We start from the raw sequence: 19,724 nt of genomic DNA, 5'->3' as shown, positions 1-19,724 counted from the left end.
CTCAAAAAGTGCAGAGTGGGGTCCCCGGACTACTGCTAAAGGAGCCGAACGACGAGGATGGGATTCGAACCCACGCGTGCAGAGCACAATGGATTAGCAGTCCATCGCCTTAACCACTCGGCCACCTCGTCATTTTACGTGGCATTTTTTATTTAGCACTCCTGATTCAGATCATCAGTTCATTAGTAGAGAACTCTAAGAACTGAACTGAGTGTGTTAGATAAGGAGGACACACAAAAAGTTTAGCATGGGGTCCCCAGGACCTGGATTAAGGTCCAGTGCTAAAGGAACCGAACGACAAGAATGGGATTCCAACCATTGCACAGAGCACAATGGATTAGCAGTCCATCGCTTTAACCACTCGGCCACCCCGTCCCCTTGCTGACCGAGACAGGCCATGCTGCGGACCTTTTCAGCTGCTGCTGCCGTGCTTTCAGCAGGCTGTTTTGAGCACAGAGGGAATAGTGAATGAGCCGTCTTTTACACACCTCTAATCTGTTCCGTGGAAACACGGTGCAGCAACCCGTGCCAGGAGACTGTTTGTGCGTCATGTTTAAAGCTTGCTGCCACCTTGTCGGTTCACATCCACGTAGGTGCACGAAAAGGTCACGACCGTCGCTGGCATTCTTTCGCAGAGGCAATATTGTAGCCTATAAGGTTTATCCGAGGCGCGATCATTGCTGGTTGAAAACTTTACCCAATACCCCACCAGGATGACTTGAAATACAGTTAGCTTTGGCGATTTTTGCTAGCCTCTCTGGAGGCTTAGAGTTTTGTTGAGAAATATAGCCTTGTTTCGTTTAGGTTTTTTTTTCCTCGCCAAAAAGCTGTCTACTGATGATAGAGCGCCAGAGCCAGAGGGCTTGTTGTTTTTTCAATATGTTCTCAAGACAGGTATCGTTAAACTGCCGCGCAATTACAGATCACCGTTACCCATCGTAAACAGGTTGGTCCTGTCTGGTCCGGTGGGCTCTCAGTGGCGCTAAAGCTTCCAATGCGTGTCGAGCACAATGTATTAGCCTTCCACCGCCTTAACCACTGGACCACCTCGTCATCTTGCAGGGTTTCTTTATTTAACACTCCTGATTCATGTGCATGTGGCTGCATTCTTCGTCTTTTCTTTCAGCCGCCGAGGGCCTGTTTTCCACTGAGGCCCTGCGCCAAACTCCCTATGAGACACAATCGAACGTTAGTAGTAACCTCCGATTACGGCCGAATGTGGATTCTGCTCGGACGACGGGGCACCGGTACATCCTTTGTAGCTTTAGCTTATTAGCCAAACGCTACACCAGTTTGCCATTTCCCTTGAAATCATCCTTGATTTCCATAAGAAAGGTGCCCCAAATTGGTGGAAAATCACAACTCAACCATACGCTGTCCAAAGCATTGAACCGCCTTCACGCGGCAAAACAGAACATGTTGTTGGCCCGCACTGCTGGGTCAAACTGCGCTTCCCAAAAACAGATTGGGTCAAAACTGACAGAAGAAATCTCTAAGCCTGCTTTAAGCCCTACCCACGGGACGGGTTGACAGTCTCGCACAACGCGAGAGCCTCAGTTTCGCCTGTGTAATTTGGGGGCCGATGAAAACTGCATCCGACTAAAATTGCAAAAAAAAATTTAGGACTCTAATGATGTTTCAGATGTAACTTTTCTCATCTCTGTTGTTAGGTTGTCACCATCTCTGAGACTCAAAGTGTCAGAAGTCGCCTAAGCTGGTTTTGCAAAATGGAGGTCAAGATTATACTTTCAGGGATCATTTCTATAGTTTTTAACTAGGAAATGTGTTTCAAAAGTGTAGTGTCTCCCAAACTACGATGATGAGCTTTGATACACTTTTCTGAGCGTGAATCGGGTGTGGAGTAATTGGTTATTTCATATGCTCCACACCATTGATGAACGTTCTGTGTGGCACTTATGCCGCATAGAAGAAGAGAGTATGATCAGAGTGGTCTTTGAAAATTGTAAATATCAGATTAAAAATCTTGTGAGTAGTTGCGATCGATTGAACATCGGATATGATTCTGTTTGTAATTAATTGTTTAGCTCATAATTGGTGTATATCTGATGAAACTACTTTTTTTTTTTTTTTTTTTACATTTTTGTTGGTGGGTGTCACCATCCTTGAGATTCAGAATGTCAGGATAAGATGTCAGCTGGTTCTATCAACTTAAAGTTGCCATAAAATGCATTGAGAGAATATTTTAATTTGTTCTTTGATATCTACATAGAAGGTATATGGCATAGGAAAGGGCAAACAATCTCCAGAAACGGTTTTACAGGACCATTTACAACCCTAGGATTTGTCCCTAGAATGAAATGCTCTGTTATTGCCTTTTTTGGAAGCTTCATGAATATTAATGAGCTCTGCTCCGATTGGCTGTTTCACAGAGCTGCTCATCTCTATAGCTGGCACATTGATAAAAAATATATATTTAATTAGGAGCTCTAGCTGCTTTTAATATGTGGTTTGTTGAATCTGCCGTTTTGAATCGCAGACATTTTAGTCTCATTACTGTGATCCATGTGCTCTGTGTAAAGTTATAATGCAGACGGAGCTCTTCTTACCACACAAGTTCAGCTGCTTCTCGGTGATACTCTGGATCTGTAAATCATTCGCCATCATCAGCGCAGTTATTTCTCCATCATTCACCATCATCAGCACAGTCATCTCTCTGTTTATGTGGTAAGTGATATCTTTTGTACTGCAATGTAACAGGCTAGTGCTAGCATTAAGCTAACCGTGTCCCTTCAGTGGCTTGCCTTGTTTTACTGATGTACTGACGTTACCGATGATTGGGCGATGCAAATGTTGGAGGCGTAACTATTAACGATCCCGGGACTGTTGCGTAACAGTCGGTGTTATGTTGGAATTGACATATAAATCTAGTGTTCTCAAAAGACCACCGAAAAATAGAAGATTTATCCTTATCCTTATATAGATTTATCCTTGATTTCCATAAGAAAGGTGCCCCAAATTGGTGGAAAATCACATCTCAACCATACGCTGCCCAAAGCATTGAACCGCCTTCACGCGGCAAGACAGAACATGTTGTTTGCCTGCACTGCTGGGTCAAACTGCGCTTCCCAAAAACAGATTGGGTCAAAACTGACAGAAGAAAACTCTAAGCCTGCTCTAAGCCCTACCCACGGGACGGCTCGACAGTCTCGCACAACGCGAGAGCCTCCGTTTCGCCTGTGTCATTTGGGAGCCGATGAAAACTGCCTCCGACCCGGTGAAGGAAGCCACAACCAGCCCGGCTAGCTCAGTCGGTAGAGCATGAGACTCTTAATCTCAGGGTCGTGGGTTCGAGCCCCACGTTGGGCGCCTCTGTTGGCTCTCTTTCTTCCCAACAGGGTGGCGGGCTCCAGCGTGCCCATTCGCTGCACAGGCTAAGTGGATTTTGCGAGCTCCGGAACTGGATCCGGGGGACTGCAGTGACCATCTGATCGGAATACAGAATGGATCTGGCGGCTACGGTGACCTCAGAATAAGAATAAACAGACTAATATTAATGTAGATGCAAAAGTTCCATGTTGCCACAGTGTCAGATTGGAGAGGATCTGGTTTTCACAGTCTTGCGTCGATGGCCGTCTAGGTGAAGAGGTCTTCACTGATGATCTGTCTCTGGGGCCCATCCAGCTTGCTACCACCTTGTCGGTTCACATCCACGTAGGTCCACGAAAAGGTCACGACCGTCACCGGTATTCTATCGCAGAGGCAATGTTGTAGCTTGTGTGGTTTATCTGAGGTGTGATCATTGCTGGTTGAAAACTTTCCCCGATATCCCATCGGGATGATTTGAAATACAGTCAGCTTCGACAGTTTTTGCCGGTCTCTCTGGACGCTTCTTGAAAAAGATAGTTTTGCTTCGTTTTGTTTCCTTTTGTTGGAGTGGCTGGTTGTTGGTCCTCGTCAAAGAGGTGTCTACAGATCATAGCGTGCCGGAGCCAGAAGATTTGTTGTTTTGTCAATATGTTCTCAAGACTTTGCTGCAGGTATCATTAAAGTACAGCACAATTACAGCTCACCGCTACCCATCGTAAACAGGTTGGGCCTGTCTGTTCCGGTGGGCTCTCAGTGGTGCTAAATCATCAAATGAAGAGGATGGGATTCAAACCCACACAAACCAAGGTGTGCCCAGCACAACGGATTAGCCTTGCATCGCCTTAACCACTCGACCACCTCGTCACTTTCCGCGGTCCTTTTATTTAACACTCCCGATTCAGACCATCAGCTCATTAGTAGAGCACTCAGTGAACTGAACTGAGTGTGTCAGATAAGGAGGACACTCAAAAAGTGCAGAGTGGGGTCCCCGGACTACTGCTAAAGGAGCCGAACGACGAGGATGGGATTCGAACCCACGCGTGCAGAGCACAATGGATTAGCAGTCCATCGCCTTAACCACTCGGCCACCTCGTCATTTTACGTGGCATTTTTTATTTAGCACTCCTGATTCAGATCATCAGTTCATTAGTAGAGAACTCTAAGAACTGAACTGAGTGTGTTAGATAAGGAGGACACACAAAAAGTTTAGCATGGGGTCCCCAGGACCTGGATTAAGGTCCAGTGCTAAAGGAACCGAACGACAAGAATGGGATTCCAACCATTGCACAGAGCACAATGGATTAGCAGTCCATCGCTTTAACCACTCGGCCACCCCGTCCCCTTGCTGACCGAGACAGGCCATGCTGCGGACCTTTTCAGCTGCTGCTGCCGTGCTTTCAGCAGGCTGTTTTGAGCACAGAGGGAATAGTGAATGAGCCGTCTTTTACACACCTCTAATCTGTTCCGTGGAAACACGGTGCAGCAACCCGTGCCAGGAGACTGTTTGTGCGTCATGTTTAAAGCTTGCTGCCACCTTGTCGGTTCACATCCACGTAGGTGCACGAAAAGGTCACGACCGTCGCTGGCATTCTTTCGCAGAGGCAATATTGTAGCCTATAAGGTTTATCCGAGGCGCGATCATTGCTGGTTGAAAACTTTACCCAATACCCCACCAGGATGACTTGAAATACAGTTAGCTTTGGCGATTTTTGCTAGCCTCTCTGGAGGCTTAGAGTTTTGTTGAGAAATATAGCCTTGTTTCGTTTAGGTTTTTTTTTCCTCGCCAAAAAGCTGTCTACTGATGATAGAGCGCCAGAGCCAGAGGGCTTGTTGTTTTTTCAATATGTTCTCAAGACAGGTATCGTTAAACTGCCGCGCAATTACAGATCACCGTTACCCATCGTAAACAGGTTGGTCCTGTCTGGTCCGGTGGGCTCTCAGTGGCGCTAAAGCTTCCAATGCGTGTCGAGCACAATGTATTAGCCTTCCACCGCCTTAACCACTGGACCACCTCGTCATCTTGCAGGGTTTCTTTATTTAACACTCCTGATTCATGTGCATGTGGCTGCATTCTTCGTCTTTTCTTTCAGCCGCCGAGGGCCTGTTTTCCACTGAGGCCCTGCGCCAAACTCCCTATGAGACACAATCGAACGTTAGTAGTAACCTCCGATTACGGCCGAATGTGGATTCTGCTCGGACGACGGGGCACCGGTACATCCTTTGTAGCTTTAGCTTATTAGCCAAACGCTACACCAGTTTGCCATTTCCCTTGAAATCATCCTTGATTTCCATAAGAAAGGTGCCCCAAATTGGTGGAAAATCACAACTCAACCATACGCTGTCCAAAGCATTGAACCGCCTTCACGCGGCAAAACAGAACATGTTGTTGGCCCGCACTGCTGGGTCAAACTGCGCTTCCCAAAAACAGATTGGGTCAAAACTGACAGAAGAAATCTCTAAGCCTGCTTTAAGCCCTACCCACGGGACGGGTTGACAGTCTCGCACAACGCGAGAGCCTCAGTTTCGCCTGTGTAATTTGGGGGCCGATGAAAACTGCATCCGACTAAAATTGCAAAAAAAAATTTAGGACTCTAATGATGTTTCAGATGTAACTTTTCTCATCTCTGTTGTTAGGTTGTCACCATCTCTGAGACTCAAAGTGTCAGAAGTCGCCTAAGCTGGTTTTGCAAAATGGAGGTCAAGATTATACTTTCAGGGATCATTTCTATAGTTTTTAACTAGGAAATGTGTTTCAAAAGTGTAGTGTCTCCCAAACTACGATGATGAGCTTTGATACACTTTTCTGAGCGTGAATCGGGTGTGGAGTAATTGGTTATTTCATATGCTCCACACCATTGATGAACGTTCTGTGTGGCACTTATGCCGCATAGAAGAAGAGAGTATGATCAGAGTGGTCTTTGAAAATTGTAAATATCAGATTAAAAATCTTGTGAGTAGTTGCGATCGATTGAACATCGGATATGATTCTGTTTGTAATTAATTGTTTAGCTCATAATTGGTGTATATCTGATGAAACTACTTTTTTTTTTTTTTTTTTTACATTTTTGTTGGTGGGTGTCACCATCCTTGAGATTCAGAATGTCAGGATAAGATGTCAGCTGGTTCTATCAACTTAAAGTTGCCATAAAATGCATTGAGAGAATATTTTAATTTGTTCTTTGATATCTACATAGAAGGTATATGGCATAGGAAAGGGCAAACAATCTCCAGAAACGGTTTTACAGGACCATTTACAACCCTAGGATTTGTCCCTAGAATGAAATGCTCTGTTATTGCCTTTTTTGGAAGCTTCATGAATATTAATGAGCTCTGCTCCGATTGGCTGTTTCACAGAGCTGCTCATCTCTATAGCTGGCACATTGATAAAAAATATATATTTAATTAGGAGCTCTAGCTGCTTTTAATATGTGGTTTGTTGAATCTGCCGTTTTGAATCGCAGACATTTTAGTCTCATTACTGTGATCCATGTGCTCTGTGTAAAGTTATAATGCAGACGGAGCTCTTCTTACCACACAAGTTCAGCTGCTTCTCGGTGATACTCTGGATCTGTAAATCATTCGCCATCATCAGCGCAGTTATTTCTCCATCATTCACCATCATCAGCACAGTCATCTCTCTGTTTATGTGGTAAGTGATATCTTTTGTACTGCAATGTAACAGGCTAGTGCTAGCATTAAGCTAACCGTGTCCCTTCAGTGGCTTGCCTTGTTTTACTGATGTACTGACGTTACCGATGATTGGGCGATGCAAATGTTGGAGGCGTAACTATTAACGATCCCGGGACTGTTGCGTAACAGTCGGTGTTATGTTGGAATTGACATATAAATCTAGTGTTCTCAAAAGACCACCGAAAAATAGAAGATTTATCCTTATCCTTATATAGATTTATCCTTGATTTCCATAAGAAAGGTGCCCCAAATTGGTGGAAAATCACATCTCAACCATACGCTGCCCAAAGCATTGAACCGCCTTCACGCGGCAAGACAGAACATGTTGTTTGCCTGCACTGCTGGGTCAAACTGCGCTTCCCAAAAACAGATTGGGTCAAAACTGACAGAAGAAAACTCTAAGCCTGCTCTAAGCCCTACCCACGGGACGGCTCGACAGTCTCGCACAACGCGAGAGCCTCCGTTTCGCCTGTGTCATTTGGGAGCCGATGAAAACTGCCTCCGACCCGGTGAAGGAAGCCACAACCAGCCCGGCTAGCTCAGTCGGTAGAGCATGAGACTCTTAATCTCAGGGTCGTGGGTTCGAGCCCCACGTTGGGCGCCTCTGTTGGCTCTCTTTCTTCCCAACAGGGTGGCGGGCTCCAGCGTGCCCATTCGCTGCACAGGCTAAGTGGATTTTGCGAGCTCCGGAACTGGATCCGGGGGACTGCAGTGACCATCTGATCGGAATACAGAATGGATCTGGCGGCTACGGTGACCTCAGAATAAGAAGAAACAGACTAATATTAATGTAGATGCAAAAGTTCCATGTTGCCACAGTGTCAGATTGGAGAGGATCTGGTTTTCACAGTCTTGCGTCGATGGCCGTCTAGGTGAAGAGGTCTTCACTGATGATCTGTCTCTGGGGCCCATCCAGCTTGCTACCACCTTGTCGGTTCACATCCACGTAGGTCCACGAAAAGGTCACGACCGTCACCGGTATTCTATCGCAGAGGCAATGTTGTAGCTTGTGTGGTTTATCTGAGGTGTGATCATTGCTGGTTGAAAACTTTCCCCGATATCCCATCGGGATGATTTGAAATACAGTCAGCTTCGACAGTTTTTGCCGGTCTCTCTGGACGCTTCTTGAAAAAGATAGTTTTGCTTCGTTTTGTTTCCTTTTGTTGGAGTGGCTGGTTGTTGGTCCTCGTCAAAGAGGTGTCTACAGATCATAGCGTGCCGGAGCCAGAAGATTTGTTGTTTTGTCAATATGTTCTCAAGACTTTGCTGCAGGTATCATTAAAGTACAGCACAATTACAGCTCACCGCTACCCATCGTAAACAGGTTGGGCCTGTCTGTTCCGGTGGGCTCTCAGTGGTGCTAAATCATCAAATGAAGAGGATGGGATTCAAACCCACACAAACCAAGGTGTGCCCAGCACAACGGATTAGCCTTGCATTGCCTTAACCACTCGACCACCTCGTCACTTTCCGCGGTCCTTTTATTTAACACTCCCGATTCAGACCATCAGCTCATTAGTAGAGCACTCAGTGAACTGAACTGAGTGTGTCAGATAAGGAGGACACTCAAAAAGTGCAGAGTGGGGTCCCCGGACTACTGCTAAAGGAGCCGAACGACGAGGATGGGATTCGAACCCACGCGTGCAGAGCACAATGGATTAGCAGTCCATCGCCTTAACCACTCGGCCACCTCGTCATTTTACGTGGCATTTTTTATTTAGCACTCCTGATTCAGATCATCAGTTCATTAGTAGAGAACTCTAAGAACTGAACTGAGTGTGTTAGATAAGGAGGACACACAAAAAGTTTAGCATGGGGTCCCCAGGACCTGGATTAAGGTCCAGTGCTAAAGGAACCGAACGACAAGAATGGGATTCCAACCATTGCACAGAGCACAATGGATTAGCAGTCCATCGCTTTAACCACTCGGCCACCCCGTCCCCTTGCTGACCGAGACAGGCCATGCTGCGGACCTTTTCAGCTGCTGCTGCCGTGCTTTCAGCAGGCTGTTTTGAGCACAGAGGGAATAGTGAATGAGCCGTCTTTTACACACCTCTAATCTGTTCCGTGGAAACACGGTGCAGCAACCCGTGCCAGGAGACTGTTTGTGCGTCATGTTTAAAGCTTGCTGCCACCTTGTCGGTTCACATCCACGTAGGTGCACGAAAAGGTCACGACCGTCGCTGGCATTCTTTCGCAGAGGCAATATTGTAGCCTATAAGGTTTATCCGAGGCGCGATCATTGCTGGTTGAAAACTTTACCCAATACCCCACCAGGATGACTTGAAATACAGTTAGCTTTGGCGATTTTTGCTAGCCTCTCTGGAGGCTTAGAGTTTTGTTGAGAAATATAGCCTTGTTTCGTTTAGGTTTTTTTTTCCTCGCCAAAAAGCTGTCTACTGATGATAGAGCGCCAGAGCCAGAGGGCTTGTTGTTTTTTCAATATGTTCTCAAGACAGGTATCGTTAAACTGCCGCGCAATTACAGATCACCGTTACCCATCGTAAACAGGTTGGTCCTGTCTGGTCCGGTGGGCTCTCAGTGGCGCTAAAGCTTCCAATGCGTGTCGAGCACAATGTATTAGCCTTCCACCGCCTTAACCACTGGACCACCTCGTCATCTTGCGGGGTTTCTTTATTTAACACTCCTGATTCATGTGCATGTGGCTGCATTCTTCGTCTTTTCTTTCAGCCGCCGAGGGCCTGTTTTCCACTGAGGCCCTGCGCCAAACTCCCTATGAGACACAATCGAACGTTAGTAGTAACCTCCGATTACGGCCGAATGTGGATTCTGCTCGGACGACGGGGCACCGGTACATCCTTTGTAGCTTTAGCTTATTAGCCAAACGCTACACCAGTTTGCCATTTCCCTTGAAATCATCCTTGATTTCCATAAGAAAGGTGCCCCAAATTGGTGGAAAATCACAACTCAACCATACGCTGTCCAAAGCATTGAACCGCCTTCACGCGGCAAAACAGAACATGTTGTTGGCCCGCACTGCTGGGTCAAACTGCGCTTCCCAAAAACAGATTGGGTCAAAACTGACAGAAGAAATCTCTAAGCCTGCTTTAAGCCCTACCCACGGGACGGGTTGACAGTCTCGCACAACGCGAGAGCCTCAGTTTCGCCTGTGTAATTTGGGGGCCGATGAAAACTGCATCCGACTAAAATTGCAAAAAAAAATTTAGGACTCTAATGATGTTTCAGATGTAACTTTTCTCATCTCTGTTGTTAGGTTGTCACCATCTCTGAGACTCAAAGTGTCAGAAGTCGCCTAAGCTGGTTTTGCAAAATGGAGGTCAAGATTATACTTTCAGGGATCATTTCTATAGTTTTTAACTAGGAAATGTGTTTCAAAAGTGTAGTGTCTCCCAAACTACGATGATGAGCTTTGATACACTTTTCTGAGCGTGAATCGGGTGTGGAGTAATTGGTTATTTCATATGCTCCACACCATTGATGAACGTTCTGTGTGGCACTTATGCCGCATAGAAGAAGAGAGTATGATCAGAGTGGTCTTTGAAAATTGTAAATATCAGATTAAAAATCTTGTGAGTAGTTGCGATCGATTGAACATCGGATATGATTCTGTTTGTAATTAATTGTTTAGCTCATAATTGGTGTATATCTGATGAAACTACTTTTTTTTTTTTTTTTTTTTACATTTTTGTTGGTGGGTGTCACCATCCTTGAGATTCAGAATGTCAGGATAAGATGTCAGCTGGTTCTATCAACTTAAAGTTGCCATAAAATGCATTGAGAGAATATTTTAATTTGTTCTTTGATATCTACATAGAAGGTATATGGCATAGGAAAGGGCAAACAATCTCCAGAAACGGTTTTACAGGACCATTTACAACCCTAGGATTTGTCCCTAGAATGAAATGCTCTGTTATTGCCTTTTTTGGAAGCTTCATGAATATTAATGAGCTCTGCTCCGATTGGCTGTTTCACAGAGCTGCTCATCTCTATAGCTGGCACATTGATAAAAAATATATATTTAATTAGGAGCTCTAGCTGCTTTTAATATGTGGTTTGTTGAATCTGCCGTTTTGAATCGCAGACATTTTAGTCTCATTACTGTGATCCATGTGCTCTGTGTAAAGTTATAATGCAGACGGAGCTCTTCTTACCACACAAGTTCAGCTGCTTCTCGGTGATACTCTGGATCTGTAAATCATTCGCCATCATCAGCGCAGTTATTTCTCCATCATTCACCATCATCAGCACAGTCATCTCTCTGTTTATGTGGTAAGTGATATCTTTTGTACTGCAATGTAACAGGCTAGTGCTAGCATTAAGCTAACCGTGTCCCTTCAGTGGCTTGCCTTGTTTTACTGATGTACTGACGTTACCGATGATTGGGCGATGCAAATGTTGGAGGCGTAACTATTAACGATCCCGGGACTGTTGCGTAACAGTCGGTGTTATGTTGGAATTGACATATAAATCTAGTGTTCTCAAAAGACCACCGAAAAATAGAAGATTTATCCTTATCCTTATATAGATTTATCCTTGATTTCCATAAGAAAGGTGCCCCAAATTGGTGGAAAATCACATCTCAACCATACGCTGCCCAAAGCATTGAACCGCCTTCACGCGGCAAGACAGAACATGTTGTTTGCCTGCACTGCTGGGTCAAACTGCGCTTCCCAAAAACAGATTGGGTCAAAACTGACAGAAGAAAACTCTAAGCCTGCTCTAAGCCCTACCCACGGGACGGCTCGACAGTCTCGCACAACGCGAGAGCCTCCGTTTCGCCTGTGTCATTTGGGAGCCGATGAAAACTGCCTCCGACCCGGTGAAGGAAGCCACAACCAGCCCGGCTAGCTCAGTCGGTAGAGCATGAGACTCTTAATCTCAGGGTCGTGGGTTCGAGCCCCACGTTGGGCGCCTCTGTTGGCTCTCTTTCTTCCCAACAGGGTGGCGGGCTCCAGCGTGCCCATTCGCTGCACAGGCTAAGTGGATTTTGCGAGCTCCGGAACTGGATCCGGGGGACTGCAGTGACCATCTGATCGGAATACAGAATGGATCTGGCGGCTACGGTGACCTCAGAATAAGAAGAAACAGACTAATATTAATGTAGATGCAAAAGTTCCATGTTGCCACAGTGTCAGATTGGAGAGGATCTGGTTTTCACAGTCTTGCGTCGATGGCCGTCTAGGTGAAGAGGTCTTCACTGATGATCTGTCTCTGGGGCCCATCCAGCTTGCTACCACCTTGTCGGTTCACATCCACGTAGGTCCACGAAAAGGTCACGACCGTCACCGGTATTCTATCGCAGAGGCAATGTTGTAGCTTGTGTGGTTTATCTGAGGTGTGATCATTGCTGGTTGAAAACTTTCCCCGATATCCCATCGGGATGATTTGAAATACAGTCAGCTTCGACAGTTTTTGCCGGTCTCTCTGGACGCTTCTTGAAAAAGATAGTTTTGCTTCGTTTTGTTTCCTTTTGTTGGAGTGGCTGGTTGTTGGTCCTCGTCAAAGAGGTGTCTACAGATCATAGCGTGCCGGAGCCAGAAGATTTGTTGTTTTGTCAATATGTTCTCAAGACTTTGCTGCAGGTATCATTAAAGTACAGCACAATTACAGCTCACCGCTACCCATCGTAAACAGGTTGGGCCTGTCTGTTCCGGTGGGCTCTCAGTGGTGCTAAATCATCAAATGAAGAGGATGGGATTCAAACCCACACAAACCAAGGTGTGCCCAGCACAACGGATTAGCCTTGCATCGCCTTAACCACTCGACCACCTCGTCACTTTCCGCGGTCCTTTTATTTAACACTCCCGATTCAGACCATCAGCTCATTAGTAGAGCACTCAGTGAACTGAACTGAGTGTGTCAGATAAGGAGGACACTCAAAAAGTGCAGAGTGGGGTCCCCGGACTACTGCTAAAGGAGCCGAACGACGAGGATGGGATTCGAACCCACGCGTGCAGAGCACAATGGATTAGCAGTCCATCGCCTTAACCACTCGGCCACCTCGTCATTTTACGTGGCATTTTTTATTTAGCACTCCTGATTCAGATCATCAGTTCATTAGTAGAGAACTCTAAGAACTGAACTGAGTGTGTTAGATAAGGAGGACACACAAAAAGTTTAGCATGGGGTCCCCAGGACCTGGATTAAGGTCCAGTGCTAAAGGAACCGAACGACAAGAATGGGATTCCAACCATTGCACAGAGCACAATGGATTAGCAGTCCATCGCTTTAACCACTCGGCCACCCCGTCCCCTTGCTGACCGAGACAGGCCATGCTGCGGACCTTTTCAGCTGCTGCTGCCGTGCTTTCAGCAGGCTGTTTTGAGCACAGAGGGAATAGTGAATGAGCCGTCTTTTACACACCTCTAATCTGTTCCGTGGAAACACGGTGCAGCAACCCGTGCCAGGAGACTGTTTGTGCGTCATGTTTAAAGCTTGCTGCCACCTTGTCGGTTCACATCCACGTAGGTGCACGAAAAGGTCACGACCGTCGCTGGCATTCTTTCGCAGAGGCAATATTGTAGCCTATAAGGTTTATCCGAGGCGCGATCATTGCTGGTTGAAAACTTTACCCAATACCCCACCAGGATGACTTGAAATACAGTTAGCTTTGGCGATTTTTGCTAGCCTCTCTGGAGGCTTAGAGTTTTGTTGAGAAATATAGCCTTGTTTCGTTTAGGTTTTTTTTTCCTCGCCAAAAAGCTGTCTACTGATGATAGAGCGCCAGAGCCAGAGGGCTTGTTGTTTTTTCAATATGTTCTCAAGACAGGTATCGTTAAACTGCCGCGCAATTACAGATCACCGTTACCCATCGTAAACAGGTTGGTCCTGTCTGGTCCGGTGGGCTCTCAGTGGCGCTAAAGCTTCCAATGCGTGTCGAGCACAATGTATTAGCCTTCCACCGCCTTAACCACTGGACCACCTCGTCATCTTGCGGGGTTTCTTTATTTAACACTCCTGATTCATGTGCATGTGGCTGCATTCTTCGTCTTTTCTTTCAGCCGCCGAGGGCCTGTTTTCCACTGAGGCCCTGCGCCAAACTCCCTATGAGACACAATCGAACGTTAGTAGTAACCTCCGATTACGGCCGAATGTGGATTCTGCTCGGACGACGGGGCACCGGTACATCCTTTGTAGCTTTAGCTTATTAGCCAAACGCTACACCAGTTTGCCATTTCCCTTGAAATCATCCTTGATTTCCATAAGAAAGGTGCCCCAAATTGGTGGAAAATCACAACTCAACCATACGCTGTCCAAAGCATTGAACCGCCTTCACGCGGCAAAACAGAACATGTTGTTGGCCCGCACTGCTGGGTCAAACTGCGCTTCCCAAAAACAGATTGGGTCAAAACTGACAGAAGAAATCTCTAAGCCTGCTTTAAGCCCTACCCACGGGACGGGTTGACAGTCTCGCACAACGCGAGAGCCTCAGTTTCGCCTGTGTAATTTGGGGGCCGATGAAAACTGCATCCGACTAAAATTGCAAAAAAAAATTTAGGACTCTATTGATGTTTCAGATGTAACTTTTCTCATCTCTGTTGTTAGGTTGTCACCATCTCTGAGACTCAAAGTGTCAGAAGTCGCCTAAGCTGGTTTTGCAAAATGGAGGTCAAGATTATACTTTCAGGGATCATTTCTATAGTTTTTAACTAGGAAATGTGTTTCAAAAGTGTAGTGTCTCCCAAACTACGATGATGAGCTTTGATACACTTTTCTGAGCGTGAATCGGGTGTGGAGTAATTGGTTATTTCATATGCTCCACACCATTGATGAACGTTCTGTGTGGCACTTATGCCGCATAGAAGAAGAGAGTATGATCAGAGTGGTCTTTGAAAATTGTAAATATCAGATTAAAAATCTTGTGAGTAGTTGCGATCGATTGAACATCGGATATGATTCTGTTTGTAATTAATTGTTTAGCTCATAATTGGTGTATATCTGATGAAACTACTTTTTTTTTTTTTTTTTTTTACATTTTTGTTGGTGGGTGTCACCATCCTTGAGATTCAGAATGTCAGGATAAGATGTCAGCTGGTTCTATCAACTTAAAGTTGCCATAAAATGCATTGAGAGAATATTTTAATTTGTTCTTTGATATCTACATAGAAGGTATATGGCATAGGAAAGGGCAAACAATCTCCAGAAACGGTTTTACAGGACCATTTACAACCCTAGGATTTGTCCCTAGAATGAAATGCTCTGTTATTGCCTTTTTTGGAAGCTTCATGAATATTAATGAGCTCTGCTCCGATTGGCTGTTTCACAGAGCTGCTCATCTCTATAGCTGGCACATTGATAAAAAATATATATTTAATTAGGAGCTCTAGCTGCTTTTAATATGTGGTTTGTTGAATCTGCCGTTTTGAATCGCAGACATTTTAGTCTCATTACTGTGATCCATGTGCTCTGTGTAAAGTTATAATGCAGACGGAGCTCTTCTTACCACACAAGTTCAGCTGCTTCTCGGTGATACTCTGGATCTGTAAATCATTCGCCATCATCAGCGCAGTTATTTCTCCATCATTCACCATCATCAGCACAGTCATCTCTCTGTTTATGTGGTAAGTGATATCTTTTGTACTGCAATGTAACAGGCTAGTGCTAGCATTAAGCTAACCGTGTCCCTTCAGTGGCTTGCCTTGTTTTACTGATGTACTGACGTTACCGATGATTGGGCGATGCAAATGTTGGAGGCGTAACTATTAACGATCCCGGGACTGTTGCGTAACAGTCGGTGTTATGTTGGAATTGACATATAAATCTAGTGTTCTCAAAAGACCACCGAAAAATAGAAGATTTATCCTTATCCTTATATAGATTTATCCTTGATTTCCATAAGAAAGGTGCCCCAAATTGGTGGAAAATCACATCTCAACCATACGCTGCCCAAAGCATTGAACCGCCTTCACGCGGCAAGACAGAACATGTTGTTTGCCTGCACTGCTGGGTCAAACTGCGCTTCCCAAAAACAGATTGGGTCAAAACTGACAGAAGAAAACTCTAAGCCTGCTCTAAGCCCTACCCACGGGACGGCTCGACAGTCTCGCACAACGCGAGAGCCTCCGTTTCGCCTGTGTCATTTGGGAGCCGATGAAAACTGCCTCCGACCCGGTGAAGGAAGCCACAACCAGCCCGGCTAGCTCAGTCGGTAGAGCATGAGACTCTTAATCTCAGGGTCGTGGGTTCGAGCCCCACGTTGGGCGCCTCTGTTGGCTCTCTTTCTTCCCAACAGGGTGGCGGGCTCCAGCGTGCCCATTCGCTGCACAGGCTAAGTGGATTTTGCGAGCTCCGGAACTGGATCCGGGGGACTGCAGTGACCATCTGATCGGAATACAGAATGGATCTGGCGGCTACGGTGACCTCAGAATAAGAAGAAACAGACTAATATTAATGTAGATGCAAAAGTTCCATGTTGCCACAGTGTCAGATTGGAGAGGATCTGGTTTTCACAGTCTTGCGTCGATGGCCGTCTAGGTGAAGAGGTCTTCACTGATGATCTGTCTCTGGGGCCCATCCAGCTTGCTACCACCTTGTCGGTTCACATCCACGTAGGTCCACGAAAAGGTCACGACCGTCACCGGTATTCTATCGCAGAGGCAATGTTGTAGCTTGTGTGGTTTATCTGAGGTGTGATCATTGCTGGTTGAAAACTTTCCCCGATATCCCATCGGGATGATTTGAAATACAGTCAGCTTCGACAGTTTTTGCCGGTCTCTCTGGACGCTTCTTGAAAAAGATAGTTTTGCTTCGTTTTGTTTCCTTTTGTTGGAGTGGCTGGTTGTTGGTCCTCGTCAAAGAGGTGTCTACAGATCATAGCGTGCCGGAGCCAGAAGATTTGTTGTTTTGTCAATATGTTCTCAAGACTTTGCTGCAGGTATCATTAAAGTACAGCACAATTACAGCTCACCGCTACCCATCGTAAACAGGTTGGGCCTGTCTGTTCCGGTGGGCTCTCAGTGGTGCTAAATCATCAAATGAAGAGGATGGGATTCAAACCCACACAAACCAAGGTGTGCCCAGCACAACGGATTAGCCTTGCATCGCCTTAACCACTCGACCACCTCGTCACTTTCCGCGGTCCTTTTATTTAACACTCCCGATTCAGACCATCAGCTCATTAGTAGAGCACTCAGTGAACTGAACTGAGTGTGTCAGATAAGGAGGACACTCAAAAAGTGCAGAGTGGGGTCCCCGGACTACTGCTAAAGGAGCCGAACGACGAGGATGGGATTCGAACCCACGCGTGCAGAGCACAATGGATTAGCAGTCCATCGCCTTAACCACTCGGCCACCTCGTCATTTTACGTGGCATTTTTTATTTAGCACTCCTGATTCAGATCATCAGTTCATTAGTAGAGAACTCTAAGAACTGAACTGAGTGTGTTAGATAAGGAGGACACACAAAAAGTTTAGCATGGGGTCCCCAGGACCTGGATTAAGGTCCAGTGCTAAAGGAACCGAACGACAAGAATGGGATTCCAACCATTGCACAGAGCACAATGGATTAGCAGTCCATCGCTTTAACCACTCGGCCACCCCGTCCCCTTGCTGACCGAGACAGGCCATGCTGCGGACCTTTTCAGCTGCTGCTGCCGTGCTTTCAGCAGGCTGTTTTGAGCACAGAGGGAATAGTGAATGAGCCGTCTTTTACACACCTCTAATCTGTTCCGTGGAAACACGGTGCAGCAACCCGTGCCAGGAGACTGTTTGTGCGTCATGTTTAAAGCTTGCTGCCACCTTGTCGGTTCACATCCACGTAGGTGCACGAAAAGGTCACGACCGTCGCTGGCATTCTTTCGCAGAGGCAATATTGTAGCCTATAAGGTTTATCCGAGGCGCGATCATTGCTGGTTGAAAACTTTACCCAATACCCCACCAGGATGACTTGAAATACAGTTAGCTTTGGCGATTTTTGCTAGCCTCTCTGGAGGCTTAGAGTTTTGTTGAGAAATATAGCCTTGTTTCGTTTAGGTTTTTTTTTCCTCGCCAAAAAGCTGTCTACTGATGATAGAGCGCCAGAGCCAGAGGGCTTGTTGTTTTTTCAATATGTTCTCAAGACAGGTATCGTTAAACTGCCGCGCAATTACAGATCACCGTTACCCATCGTAAACAGGTTGGTCCTGTCTGGTCCGGTGGGCTCTCAGTGGCGCTAAAGCTTCCAATGCGTGTCGAGCACAATGTATTAGCCTTCCACCGCCTTAACCACTGGACCACCTCGTCATCTTGCAGGGTTTCTTTATTTAACACTCCTGATTCATGTGCATGTGGCTGCATTCTTCGTCTTTTCTTTCAGCCGCCGAGGGCCTGTTTTCCACTGAGGCCCTGCGCCAAACTCCCTATGAGACACAATCGAACGTTAGTAGTAACCTCCGATTACGGCCGAATGTGGATTCTGCTCGGACGACGGGGCACCGGTACATCCTTTGTAGCTTTAGCTTATTAGCCAAACGCTACACCAGTTTGCCATTTCCCTTGAAATCATCCTTGATTTCCATAAGAAAGGTGCCCCAAATTGGTGGAAAATCACAACTCAACCATACGCTGCCCAAAGCATTGAACCGCCTTCACGCGGCAAAACAGAACATGTTGTTGGCCCGCACTGCTGGGTCAAACTGCGCTTCCCAAAAACAGATTGGGTCAAAACTGACAGAAGAAATCTCTAAGCCTGCTTTAAGCCCTACCCACGGGACGGGTTGACAGTCTCGCACAACGGGAGAGCCTCAGTTTCGCCTGTGTAATTTGGGGGCCGATGAAAACTGCATCCGACTAAAATTGCAAAAAAAAATTTAGGACTCTAATGATGTTTCAGATGTAACTTTTCTCATCTCTGTTGTTAGGTTGTCACCATCTCTGAGACTCAAAGTGTCAGAAGTCGCCTAAGCTGGTTTTGCAAAATGGAGGTCAAGATTATACTTTCAGGGATCATTTCTATAGTTTTTAACTAGGAAATGTGTTTCAAAAGTGTAGTGTCTCCCAAACTACGATGATGAGCTTTGATACACTTTTCTGAGCGTGAATCGGGTGTGGAGTAATTGGTTATTTCATATGCTCCACACCATTGATGAACGTTCTGTGTGGCACTTATGCCGCATAGAAGAAGAGAGTATGATCAGAGTGGTCTTTGAAAATTGTAAATATCAGATTAAAAATCTTGTGAGTAGTTGCGATCGATTGAACATCGGATATGATTCTGTTTGTAATTAATTGTTTAGCTCATAATTGGTGTATATCTGATGAAACTACTTTTTTTTTTTTTTTTTTTACATTTTTGTTGGTGGGTGTCACCATCCTTGAGATTCAGAATGTCAGGATAAGATGTCAGCTGGTTCTATCAACTTAAAGTTGCCATAAAATGCATTGAGAGAATATTTTCATTTGTTCTTTGATATCTACATAGAAGGTATATGGCATAGGAAAGGGCAAACAATCTCCAGAAACGGTTTTACAGGACCATTTACAACCCTAGGATTTGTCCCTAGAATGAAATGCTCTGTTATTGCCTTTTTTGGAAGCTTCATGAATATTAATGAGCTCTGCTCCGATTGGCTGTTTCACAGAGCTGCTCATCTCTATAGCTGGCACATTGATAAAAAATATATATTTAATTAGGAGCTCTAGCTGCTTTTAATATGTGGTTTGTTGAATCTGCCGTTTTGAATCGCAGACATTTTAGTCTCATTACTGTGATCCATGTGCTCTGTGTAAAGTTATAATGCAGACGGAGC

General features: G+C 45.7%; 23 non-coding genes across 23 annotated transcripts; 18 read left to right on the top strand and 5 right to left on the bottom strand.

The window, feature by feature from the left end:
- Positions 1–49: 49 nt before the first annotated feature.
- On the bottom strand, positions 50–131 carry trnas-gcu (transfer RNA serine (anticodon GCU)). Its single transcript has one exon. It is a non-coding gene; the product is annotated as a tRNA-Ser (tRNA).
- Positions 132–623: 492 nt separating this feature from the next.
- On the top strand, positions 624–764 carry LOC141311129 (U4 spliceosomal RNA). Its single transcript, XR_012348594.1, has one exon. It is a non-coding gene; the product is annotated as a U4 spliceosomal RNA (small nuclear RNA).
- Positions 765–1,736: 972 nt separating this feature from the next.
- LOC141311022 (small nucleolar RNA U3) lies at positions 1,737–1,952 on the top strand. The gene has a single exon (XR_012348488.1). It is a non-coding gene; the product is annotated as a small nucleolar RNA U3 (small nucleolar RNA).
- A 1,302-nt stretch (positions 1,953–3,254) lies between these two features.
- Positions 3,255–3,327, top strand: trnak-cuu (transfer RNA lysine (anticodon CUU)). The gene has a single exon. It is a non-coding gene; the product is annotated as a tRNA-Lys (tRNA).
- A 379-nt stretch (positions 3,328–3,706) lies between these two features.
- Positions 3,707–3,846, top strand: LOC141311147 (U4 spliceosomal RNA). Its single transcript, XR_012348611.1, has one exon. It is a non-coding gene; the product is annotated as a U4 spliceosomal RNA (small nuclear RNA).
- Positions 3,847–4,340: 494 nt separating this feature from the next.
- trnas-gcu (transfer RNA serine (anticodon GCU)) lies at positions 4,341–4,422 on the bottom strand. The gene has a single exon. It is a non-coding gene; the product is annotated as a tRNA-Ser (tRNA).
- Positions 4,423–4,914: 492 nt separating this feature from the next.
- Positions 4,915–5,055, top strand: LOC141311128 (U4 spliceosomal RNA). Its single transcript, XR_012348592.1, has one exon. It is a non-coding gene; the product is annotated as a U4 spliceosomal RNA (small nuclear RNA).
- A 972-nt stretch (positions 5,056–6,027) lies between these two features.
- Positions 6,028–6,243, top strand: LOC141311021 (small nucleolar RNA U3). The gene has a single exon (XR_012348487.1). It is a non-coding gene; the product is annotated as a small nucleolar RNA U3 (small nucleolar RNA).
- Positions 6,244–7,545: 1,302 nt separating this feature from the next.
- Positions 7,546–7,618, top strand: trnak-cuu (transfer RNA lysine (anticodon CUU)). The gene has a single exon. It is a non-coding gene; the product is annotated as a tRNA-Lys (tRNA).
- Positions 7,619–7,997: 379 nt separating this feature from the next.
- LOC141311146 (U4 spliceosomal RNA) lies at positions 7,998–8,137 on the top strand. The gene has a single exon (XR_012348610.1). It is a non-coding gene; the product is annotated as a U4 spliceosomal RNA (small nuclear RNA).
- A 494-nt stretch (positions 8,138–8,631) lies between these two features.
- trnas-gcu (transfer RNA serine (anticodon GCU)) lies at positions 8,632–8,713 on the bottom strand. The gene has a single exon. It is a non-coding gene; the product is annotated as a tRNA-Ser (tRNA).
- A 492-nt stretch (positions 8,714–9,205) lies between these two features.
- LOC141311127 (U4 spliceosomal RNA) lies at positions 9,206–9,346 on the top strand. Its single transcript, XR_012348591.1, has one exon. It is a non-coding gene; the product is annotated as a U4 spliceosomal RNA (small nuclear RNA).
- A 972-nt stretch (positions 9,347–10,318) lies between these two features.
- On the top strand, positions 10,319–10,534 carry LOC141311019 (small nucleolar RNA U3). The gene has a single exon (XR_012348485.1). It is a non-coding gene; the product is annotated as a small nucleolar RNA U3 (small nucleolar RNA).
- A 1,303-nt stretch (positions 10,535–11,837) lies between these two features.
- Positions 11,838–11,910, top strand: trnak-cuu (transfer RNA lysine (anticodon CUU)). Its single transcript has one exon. It is a non-coding gene; the product is annotated as a tRNA-Lys (tRNA).
- Positions 11,911–12,289: 379 nt separating this feature from the next.
- LOC141311144 (U4 spliceosomal RNA) lies at positions 12,290–12,429 on the top strand. The gene has a single exon (XR_012348609.1). It is a non-coding gene; the product is annotated as a U4 spliceosomal RNA (small nuclear RNA).
- Positions 12,430–12,923: 494 nt separating this feature from the next.
- Positions 12,924–13,005, bottom strand: trnas-gcu (transfer RNA serine (anticodon GCU)). The gene has a single exon. It is a non-coding gene; the product is annotated as a tRNA-Ser (tRNA).
- A 492-nt stretch (positions 13,006–13,497) lies between these two features.
- Positions 13,498–13,638, top strand: LOC141311126 (U4 spliceosomal RNA). The gene has a single exon (XR_012348590.1). It is a non-coding gene; the product is annotated as a U4 spliceosomal RNA (small nuclear RNA).
- Positions 13,639–14,610: 972 nt separating this feature from the next.
- LOC141311018 (small nucleolar RNA U3) lies at positions 14,611–14,826 on the top strand. The gene has a single exon (XR_012348484.1). It is a non-coding gene; the product is annotated as a small nucleolar RNA U3 (small nucleolar RNA).
- A 1,303-nt stretch (positions 14,827–16,129) lies between these two features.
- trnak-cuu (transfer RNA lysine (anticodon CUU)) lies at positions 16,130–16,202 on the top strand. Its single transcript has one exon. It is a non-coding gene; the product is annotated as a tRNA-Lys (tRNA).
- A 379-nt stretch (positions 16,203–16,581) lies between these two features.
- LOC141311142 (U4 spliceosomal RNA) lies at positions 16,582–16,721 on the top strand. The gene has a single exon (XR_012348607.1). It is a non-coding gene; the product is annotated as a U4 spliceosomal RNA (small nuclear RNA).
- A 494-nt stretch (positions 16,722–17,215) lies between these two features.
- On the bottom strand, positions 17,216–17,297 carry trnas-gcu (transfer RNA serine (anticodon GCU)). The gene has a single exon. It is a non-coding gene; the product is annotated as a tRNA-Ser (tRNA).
- A 492-nt stretch (positions 17,298–17,789) lies between these two features.
- Positions 17,790–17,930, top strand: LOC141311125 (U4 spliceosomal RNA). Its single transcript, XR_012348589.1, has one exon. It is a non-coding gene; the product is annotated as a U4 spliceosomal RNA (small nuclear RNA).
- A 972-nt stretch (positions 17,931–18,902) lies between these two features.
- LOC141311017 (small nucleolar RNA U3) lies at positions 18,903–19,118 on the top strand. Its single transcript, XR_012348482.1, has one exon. It is a non-coding gene; the product is annotated as a small nucleolar RNA U3 (small nucleolar RNA).
- The last annotated feature ends 606 nt before the right edge of the window (positions 19,119–19,724 follow it).

This window comes from Garra rufa, unplaced genomic scaffold (assembly GCF_049309525.1).
Source record: "Garra rufa unplaced genomic scaffold, GarRuf1.0 hap1_unplaced_003, whole genome shotgun sequence".
In the NCBI taxonomy this organism is placed as follows: domain Eukaryota; kingdom Metazoa; phylum Chordata; class Actinopteri; order Cypriniformes; family Cyprinidae; genus Garra; species Garra rufa.
The sequence above is the reverse complement of the archived record's forward strand: the minus strand, read 5'-3'. Positions and strand labels throughout refer to the sequence as shown.